At 47.0% G+C, this 9,770-nt stretch overlaps 1 long non-coding RNA gene across 1 annotated transcript; it reads left to right on the top strand.

Moving 5' to 3' along the window:
- The first annotated feature begins 5,304 nt into the window (after window positions 1-5,304).
- Window positions 5,305-9,564, top strand: LOC111438426. The gene is made up of 3 exons (XR_002709664.1): window positions 5,305-5,458; window positions 5,538-5,619; window positions 9,527-9,564. It is a non-coding gene; the product is annotated as an uncharacterized LOC111438426 (long non-coding RNA).
- Window positions 9,565-9,770: the final 206 nt, after the last annotated feature.

Below are 9,770 nucleotides of genomic sequence, written 5' to 3'. Positions count from 1 at the left end.
AAAAAAAAAAAAAAAAAAAAAAAAAAAAAAAAAAAAAAAAAAAAAAAAAAAAAAAAAGGCGGGGGCTAAGTCAACTGAGGGGCAAAAAGGTCATTTTGCCCATCCAGCCCTAATAGGGGTCCAAGGAGAACCCCGTCAGATTCCCTGCAAAAGAAAGAAGGAGTTAGAGGGAAATCAGAGAGGAGTCAGCCGGGAAGATTAACGGACCACCGCCGGAATCCATCTCTAGACGAGACTCGTACAAGGATTGAGAGGCTAGTAAGGCCGACGCTCCGTCAAAACCTAAGAACATTTCGCGAGGTAAGGTTTCTGAACGACATTGCTCAGATCTGAGTTTTTCCCTACGTGAATCGATCCTAAAATGCTAAAATCTTCACCTAGGAACAACTCAAGCACGGTCTGTGAAGAAGTTTGGCCGAGACCTCAACCCAAAGGCGGAGATCCGAGAGTTGTCCGAGAACGGTGAGCGAACTTCCGACATTCTTAAATCATCCGATAGTCAAGAAAAATTACAGAAAAAATACTAGGACGTAGCCTGTAACACGATCTAGAACTTTGCGGAAGGAATCGTATCGATCCGATCTACGGATCGAAAGATATGAAAATCGGAAAAAAAAAACAGACTGGGTTCTGGTTTTCAGAGGACAGAGAAGACAGAAGAAAGAAGAAAGAGAAAAAAAAAAGAAAAAAGAAACGGCCGGCGAGCGGCGGAGGGCGGCGACAGGCGCCGGACACGCGTCGACCATCGGTTGGAGCAACGCAGCTCCAGCGATGCGTCGACACGTGTCGCCTGCAAGCTGGGCCAAACCGCGACGCGAGCCGAGCCGACTGGAGAGCCTACAAGTAGGTGGCTTACTGAGTATAATTTTTATACTCATCCTTGCTATGTTTTCCTTTTTTCTCAGGAGCGCGAGGTGTCGGTCAAGAGTGGGCGTGATCAGACGGGAAGTGTCACAGAGGAATGGGTTGTCCCGGGGCGTCAGTCCAATCTTAGTCTTTATTTTTATATTTGCATTCTTTTGAAATTTATTTTCCAAACGGTCTTGTGTTCGGTGTTTGTCGTTCGAAAAAAACTTTAGTGTTATTTGATGATTTTCTTTATTTCATATTTAAATCTCTTTGTGCATTTGTGTCGTGTCGTTAGTCACGGTCCGTACTAACATATTGGGTTGTGACAAATTTGGTATCAGAGCTAGGTTATAGGTCCTGTAGACTTTTAGGATAGAGAGTCGTGTCCTCTGTGACTTCTCTCGTCAATCACATGTCGCTCACGACCAGACGTTCTCACGCGACGGAAACATAGAGACAAAGGTTAAGTTGGTATTTATAGAGTATACCATGACCGACTATGGCATCATATCGCACATTACCTAGGAGATGTTCTATGAATGAATTGTGACCATAGTTCCTTTTTTTTATTGTGGTAGATAATGGCACCGAAGAGACGCGAACCGTATGTAGGGCCAGGACCTAGAAGGGGAAGAAGAGAGAAAGTTCAAGACACCTCGGTTCCAACACCTGAAGAGGAACAACCTGAATTTCAGGAGGAGGTTGGGGATATGCCCCAAACTAGCGAGGGGACAGTACCACAACCATCAAGATCAAAAAGACGCCGAATGAAGGCCAAGGCCCGAAGGCTGCTTGGTACACCCCCTACTACTCCCTTCTCCGAGGAGGCCCCATCGGTCCAACCCCGTGTACAGTAGTCCCGCTAAACCAGCCATTAGCCATGCCCTCAGCTGAGATGTTTCAGACATTCATGATGACGTTGATGGAAAATCAGGCTCTGACGAACCAGATGATTCAGACCATGATGTCTAATCAGTCAACAGGGCAAGGAGGCAAGGATTCAGGGACTATGACTGTGGAGTCCCGCTACTTAAGAGATTTTCAGAGGCATAAACCGCCTTTCTTTGACGGAGGCAAGGTGGATCCCATTGCTGCCAAGAACTGGCTAAAGGCCATAGAAACGGCCTTCCATTTTATGAACTGCCCACCAAAGTATGAAGTCCATTGTGGGACATATATGCTGAAAGGAGAAGCGCACTTCTGGTGGAAAGGTGCTCAGAAAACCATTGTACCACAAGGAGAGTTTATTACATGGTGTCAGTTTAAAGACGCATACCTCCACAAATACTACCCAATCACTGCTAGAGTGAAAATACAGGCAGCGTTCCTCTTATTGAAGCAGGGAGACAGATCAGTGGAGGATTATGACTTGGAGTTCAATAGACTAGCAAGATTTTCTCCAGCCTATGTTAGTTCTGAGGAGTTGAAGGGCGAACGATTTATCGCTGGCCTGAGGGAAGAACTAAGGGGTAATGTGGCATCCCAGTCATCCTTTGTCTATACGAAAGCCCTTCAAGTGGCGACCCTGCTCGACTCGCCCCGTATCGACAAGCTACAGTTGGGAATAGCACAATCATCCCGCACTGCAGCCCAGGAAAAGGGGACATACCCTAGCCACCCCAGAACTGGCAGACCACCCCGTGGCCGCATTGATAGGCGAAGGAGAGCCCCGGTACGGAACATGACCTTATGTCCTAATTGTCGGCGTCCTCACACGGGGGAATGCAGAGCAGGAACAGGCGCCTGCTACAGTTGCGGTCAGGTAGGGCACTTTGCAGTGGATTGCTCTCAGAGAAACGATCAGCGTGTCAACCTGCCTGCAGTACAGCATCAGAGGGGCCAAGCTGGCCAACATCAGCAGGGGCGCACTGTAGCCCATGCAACAACAGCCAGGCAAGCTGACCAGCCTGACACGGTTGTCACAGGTACGCTACCTGTATTTGGTCATCTTGCATTAGTGTTGTTTGATTTGGGTTCGACACATTCATTCGTATCTAAAGAGTTTGTAGAGCTAGCACATCTAGATAAAGAACATTTAGAGATTACCCTATTAGTGTCTACCCCTGCTCACGAGCTGTTGCTAGCTACCCATAGGGTTAAGGGAGGTGGAGTAACAATATCAGGGCGTGTCGTCGAAGCTACACTGATAGTGTTAAGCATGCAAGACTTCGATGTCATCTTGGGTATGGATTGGCTAGGCGAGAATCGTGTTTTGATAGATTGCAAGACTCGAATAGTGACTCTCAGGCTCCCGTCAGGGGACAACTTTACCTACAAGGGAGCCACTGTCAAAGGTGTCCCAAGCGTTATAACATCGCTAAGGGCTAAGAAGTTGATTCGTAGTGGCGCAAGTGCATTTCTAGCCAGCGTGACCTTAGAAAATAGTAACAAACAAATAACCTCATCGGTACACATCGTCAAGGAGTTCATAGATGTCTTTCCGGAGGATCTACCAGGTTTGCCCCCAGTTAGGGAAGTTGATTTTGGGATCGATTTAGAACTAGGAACGGTACCGATCTCCAATGCACCTTACAGGATGGCACCTGCAGAACTCAGGGAATTGAAGGAACAGCTACAAGAGTTGTTGGATAAGGGTTTCATCCGACCCAGTGTATCACCCTAGGGAGCCCCTATTCTGTTTGTCAAGAAGAAGGACGGGCCCATGCGGTTGTGTATTGATTATAGGGAATTAAACAAGGTCACTATAAAGAATAAGTACTCTCTCCCGAGAATTACGACCTGTTTGATCAGCTACAGGGAGCAACAGTTTTCTCCAAAATTGACCTAAGGTCGGGGTATCATCAATTGAGGGTCAGAGAAGGGGATATACCCAAGATAGCCTTCAGAAGTCGTTATGGGCATTACGAGTTTCTCGTTATGTCCTTTGGCCTTACCAATGCACCAGCCGTTTTCATGGAACTAATGAACAGGGTGTTTAAGGAATTCTTGGACACCTTTGTCATAGTGTTCATTGACGACATTCTGGTATACTCTAAGTCAGAGGCAGATCATGAAATACACCTCAGAAAAGACTTGACAATACTGAGAGCCCAGCAGTTGTATGCCAAGTTCTCTAAGTGTGAGTTTTGGGTTGTTTGAAGTTGTATTTCTGGGTCACGTGGTGTCAAGCAAGGGGATTACAGTGGACCCAGCTAAGATAGAAGCAGTGATGAGGTGGCCGCAGCCGACCACAGTCACAGAGGTGAGGAGTTTTCTTGGGCTAGCTGGTTATTACAGAAGGTTTGTTCAGGATTTCTCCAAAATTTCCTCAACGCTGACTCAGCTAACCAAGAAGGGCAAGCCCTTTACTTGGACTCCAGCCTGCGAACAGAGTTTCCAGGAACTCAAGAAGAGGTTGGTAACTGCACCAGTCCTTACAGTTTCAGACGGACCAGGTAATCTTGTGGTGTACAGTGATGCATCAGGGAAAGGCTTGGGGTGTGTGCTCATGCAGAAAGGTAAGGTGATAGCATATGCTTCTCGACAATTGAAAGAATATGAACGAAACTACCCCATGCATGATCTCGAGTTAGCAGCGGTAGTATTTGCTCTAAAAACGTGGCGGCACTACCTTTATGGGGAAAAAGTACAAGTCTTCACTAATCATAAAGCCTCAAATACTTATTCACGCAGAAGGAGCTCAATATGAGACAAAGGTGATGGTTGGAACTGGTAAAGGATTATGACATAGAGATCTTGTACCATCCAGGCAAAGCCAACGTGGTAGCTGATGCATTGAGCAGGAAGGTTGTGCATACTTCTGCGATGATCACCACATAGGAAAAACTAAAAGATGAGATGAAGAGGGCTGGGATAGACGTGCTGGTTAAAGGTGGTAATGTTAAGATGGCACAGTTAACGATACAGCCCACCCTACGAAAGAAAGTTATCGACGCTCAGAGGTCTGATGAACACCTCAGTAAAATGTGGAGTCAGACTGAGACAGAGAGGCCAGTAGGGTATTCTATCTCCTCAGATGGGGGTCTGTTATGGCAAAACCGCCTGTGCGTTCCCCGAGACGAGGGAATCTTAAAAGATATTATGACCGAAGCCCATGATACATCTTATGTGTTCCACCCTGGAAGTACGAAGATGTATCAGGATCTGAAAAGGTTTTACTGGTGGTTCGGAATGAAGAGGGACATAGCGGATTTTGTGTGCCGTTGCTTGACCTGCCAGCAGGTGAAGGCCCCAAGACAGCGCCCAACAGGATTGCTACAGCCCCTGAACTTTCCTCAGTGGAAATGGGAAGCGGTGTAATACCCGAAGAAAGAGAAATAGAAATAGAAAAAGGGAAAAAAAAAAAAGGAAAAGTCGAGAGGGGCAAATAGGTAAATTTGCCCCTCCAACCACCTAAGGGGTCCAAACGAAACCCCATCCATAGTCCTGCAAAAGAGAGATAGTGAGAGAAAGGGGTAGGAGAGAACTTAGAGAGAGGAGAAAGGATGAACCGCCGGAAGACTCATCGAAAACTACCGTCGGAGTCTATTCCAGTAAAGATCATGATGCAAGGAAGTGAAGATCATGCAGAGAGACTTTCTTGGAAGGGAAAAGAGAATGTGGGTGGCCAGAGTCCCATTTTTCATCAAGAAGTCGGAAAACCCGCAAGGTAAGGATCTTGAACGTTTTCTCAGATCTAAGGTTTTCCTATGTGAATCAAGATCTGAAATTTTGATATATTCATCTAGGAACAACTCTACGCGTGATCTGTGAAGAAGTTTGGCCGAGACCTCAACCCGAAGGCGGAGATCCGAGAGTCGTCCAAAAACGGTGAGCAAAATTCCAACCTTCTTAACTCATCCGGTAGTTAAGCAAAAATTACAAAAAAAAAAATACGAGGACGTAGCCCGTAACACGATCCAAAACTTTGCCGAAGAAATCATGTCGATCCGATCTACGGATCGAAAGATATGAAAATCGGAATAGAGGATTGTGTTTCGGTTTTCAGAAGGTAGAGAAGAAAGAAGAAGAAGAAGAAGAAAAAAAAAAAGGAGTCGGCCGGCGAGCAGCGGACGGCGGCGACAGGCACCGGACACGCGTCGACCATCGGCTGGAGCAACGCAGCTCCAGCGAGGCGTCGACACGTGTCGCCTGCAAGCCGGGCCGAACCGCGACGCGAGCCGAGCCGACCGGACCGGCCGACCCGCGACTACGCAGAGGCGGGCGCGCGTGCAGCACGCGACTGGCGCCTTCCCGCGCGCGTGGGACAGCCATTTTGGGCCGGTTGCTTTCTGTTTGCCCGATTTTTGTCCCAGTTCCAGTTCTAATACTGTTCTTATGTGAATAGGGACCTAATTTAAAAAAATCAGTACTTTTGGACACCTCACGGGCAAAGAAACGCTAACAAAAAGGGCACGCGTTAACCAGGTAAGTCACCACCCGGTATTTAGGAAGAAATACTTGTAGGGTTCGCTTGGATTGTATGTATGCATGTTAGTAATTTTGCCTTAAATTAGCTCTCCATGAATGAGGTTAATCAGATGGATTGTTATGATGTGTTGGGTGAATTATCTGAGTGTTGCTTGTATGCCTTAAGCTTCCGTTGTACATATGCATGCGTTTAATTTATGTTGGAATTGTGTATTCCGTGTTCCGGGTGCTCGATGGATGAATTCGCCCCATTGAGCGCGAACTTCGTGTTTTGGGTGCTGGATGGAGGCCATCGCCCCGTTGAGCCGGCGTGCCTAGTTTGCATGAATATCAAGATGTTAGAAGACGGTTGCATGCACACCTCGTTATTTTCTAGTGCCCATTTCTATGACAAGCTTAGAGAATTATTGTTAGGAGAGATGTGTCGCTCCAGCCAGACTTAATTTTCCCCTAGGAACTTAGCGGTTCACCATGGCAAGAAAGTACCTAGGAGTGTTCATAGATTGCTAGCGTGAGAGCGGTATCTATAGCTTCGTGGGAGGACCAAGGGTCCCTGATCAGTCCTTACTGCTCTTAGCCATTTCGCATGGGAAATGTGTCCCCACGTCGTATAGCCCATTAGCTGCATGGGAACGGGTTGGGTCGCGCCCCCCCATAGGAAAACTATATGGGCGTAGGGGTATTCAGCACACCCCTAGGCTAGATACCATGTAGTCCTAGATAGCCATGTAGAGGTAGCGCCTCATAGAGAGATACCGACCATATCAGCTTGGCATAAGGAACCTCTAGATGACTAATGAAAGGACGATGAACCGGTGAAACCCAAGGGGCAAGCTCCAAGAGACTAAGGTTAGAACCCGATGTCCTAGAACCGAATTAGGAAACCGTGGGAGTTCTGTTAAATGAAGATGCGAAAAGAGCCTACAAGTAGGTGGCTTACTGAGTATAATTTTTATACTCATCTCGTTCTCCTTTATTTTTCTCAGGTGTTCACTGGCTGCTGGTCGAGGTAGAGGAGCGTTTGAGAGCTGTACAGTCACAGAGGGGGTCGTTCCAGAGCCTTAGTCCCTTTTCGGTCTTTTAGAGTCTTTTGTATTTCATTTTATATTTGCAATTTCTTTTGTAATAATTAACAAACAAAATTTCTCTCTTTTGTTTTAATTCAAAGTATTTTTATCTTTTTATTTTGCTTTTCTTTTCTTTTATTTTCCTTTTGTTTGTTTTCGATTTCGTCTTTTTAGTCACGATTCGGTTTTTCGAAGCCTCGAAAATCGGGTCGTGACAAGCGGTCTGTATGGATTTCGTCTCGGGTTTCCCAAAGACAAAGCAGGGTTTCAACGTCATCTGGGTAATTGTAGATAGACTGACTAAGACGACCCACTTTATTCTAGGAAAGTCCACATATCGAGTGGATCGGTGGGCTCAGTTATATATCAAGGAGATAGTACGCCTGCACTGAGGTACCAGTGTCCATAGTATCAGACCGGGACACCAGGTTCACTGCTCAGTTCTGGAGGAGTCTTCAGAAGGCACTAGGAACTCAGTTGAGGTTCAGTACAGCGTTCCATCCTCAAACGGATGGACAGACCGAAAGGCTGAACCAGGTTTTAGAGGACATGTTGCGAGTCTGCTCCTTAGATTTCTCTGGGTGCTGGGACGAACATCTGCTTTTAATGGAGTTTGCCTACAACAATAGTTATCAAGCGACCATTTAGATGGCCCCCTTTGAGGCACTGTATGGGCGTAGGTGGCGAACACCAGTGTTTTGGGAAGAGGTAGGCACGCAGCAACTACTGGGACCAGAGTTGGTCTAGGTTACCAACGCAGCGGTGCAGAAAATCAAGCAGAGGATACTCACCGCATAGAGTCGACAGAAAACCTATGCAGATGTGCGTAGAAGGGACCTCGAATTTGAGGTGGGTGACCACGTGTTCCTGAAAGTGGTCCCTATGAGGGGGGTGTTGAGGTTCGGAAAGAAAGGGAAATTGAGCCCAAGGTTCATAGGCCCCTTCGAGATTCTAGACAGAGTTGGGGCTGTGGCTTACAGAATTGCCCTACCACCGAACCTTGCCGCCGTGCACAATGTGTTCCACGTATCCATGCTGCGAAAGTATACTCCTGACCCTACTCATGTAATCGAGCATGGGAGGCTTCCTCTTCAAGATCTATCTTACGAGGAGAAGCCTAGTAGAATTTTGGCTCGAGACACTAGGCGGTTGCGTAACAAAGATATTCCCTTGGTAAAGGTCTCATGGGGTAACCGCTGTGAGGAAGAGGCAACCTGGGAACGAGAAGAGGACGTGAGGAAAGCTTATCCCGAACTCTTCCAAGAGATAGCTACTTTCAAGGACGAAAGTTCCTAAGGAGGGGAGAATTTGTAATGCCAAAAAAAAAAAGGCGGGGGGCTAAGTCAACTAAGGGGCAAAAAGGTCATTTTGCCCCTCCAGCCCTAATAGGGGTCCAAGGAGAACCCCGTCAGATTCCCTACAAAAGAAAGGAGTTAGAGAGAAATCAGAGAGGAGTCAGCCGGGAAGATTAACGGACCACCGTCGAAATCCATCTCCAGACGAGACTCGTACAAGGATTGAGAGGCTAGCAAGGCCGACGCTCCGTCAAAACCTAAGAACATTTCGCGAGGTAAGGTTTCTGAACGACATTGCTCAGATTTGAGTTTTTCCCTACGTGAATTGATCCTAAAATGCTGAAATCTTCATCTAAGAACAACTCACGCACGGTCTGTGAAGAAGTTTGGCCGAGACCTCAACCCAAAGACGAAGATCCGAGAGTCGTCCGAGAATGGTGAGCAAACTTTCGACGTTCTTAAATCATCCGATAGTCAAGAAAAAATTACAGAAAAAATACTAGGATGTAGCCTGTAACACGATCTAGAACTTTGCCGAAGGAATCGTATCGATCCGATCTACGGATCGAAAGATATGAAAATCGAAAAAAAAAATAGACTGGGTTTCGGTTTTCAAAGGACAGAGAAGAGAGAAGAAAGAAGAAAGAGAGAAAAAAAAAGAAACGGTCGGCGAGTGGCGGAGGGCGGCGACAGGCGCCGGACACGCGTCGACCATCGGCTGGAGCAACACAGCTCCAGCGATGCGTCGACACGTGTCGCCTGCAAGCTGGGCCAAACCGCGACGGGAGCCGAGCCGACCGGACCGGGCCGGGCTGGCCGACCGCGACTACGCGGAAGCGAGCGCGCATGGCAGGCGCGCGTGGAATGGCCAATTTAGCTCGGTTGTTTTCTGTTTGCCCGATTTTTGTCCAAGTTCCAGTTCTAATACTGTTTTTACATGAATAGGGACCTAATTTAGAGAAATCAGTATTTTTGGACACCTCACGGGCAAAGAAACGCTAGCAAAAGGGCACGCGTCAACCAAGTAAGTCACCACCCAGTATTTAGGAAGAAATACTTGTAGGATTCGCTCGGATTGCATGCATGCTAGTAGTTCTGTTTCATATTAGCTCTCCATGTAAATTATTAGTCAGATTAACTGTTGTGATTGTATTGGGTAAATTACATGAGTGTTGCTGTATGCTTTAAG

Source organism: Cucurbita moschata, unplaced genomic scaffold (genome assembly GCF_002738365.1).
Source record: "Cucurbita moschata cultivar Rifu unplaced genomic scaffold, Cmos_1.0 Cmo_Scf00074, whole genome shotgun sequence".
NCBI classification, from domain to species: Eukaryota; Viridiplantae; Streptophyta; class Magnoliopsida; order Cucurbitales; family Cucurbitaceae; genus Cucurbita; species Cucurbita moschata.
Note: the sequence above shows the minus strand (reverse complement) of the source record. Positions and strands in the feature narration are given on the sequence as shown.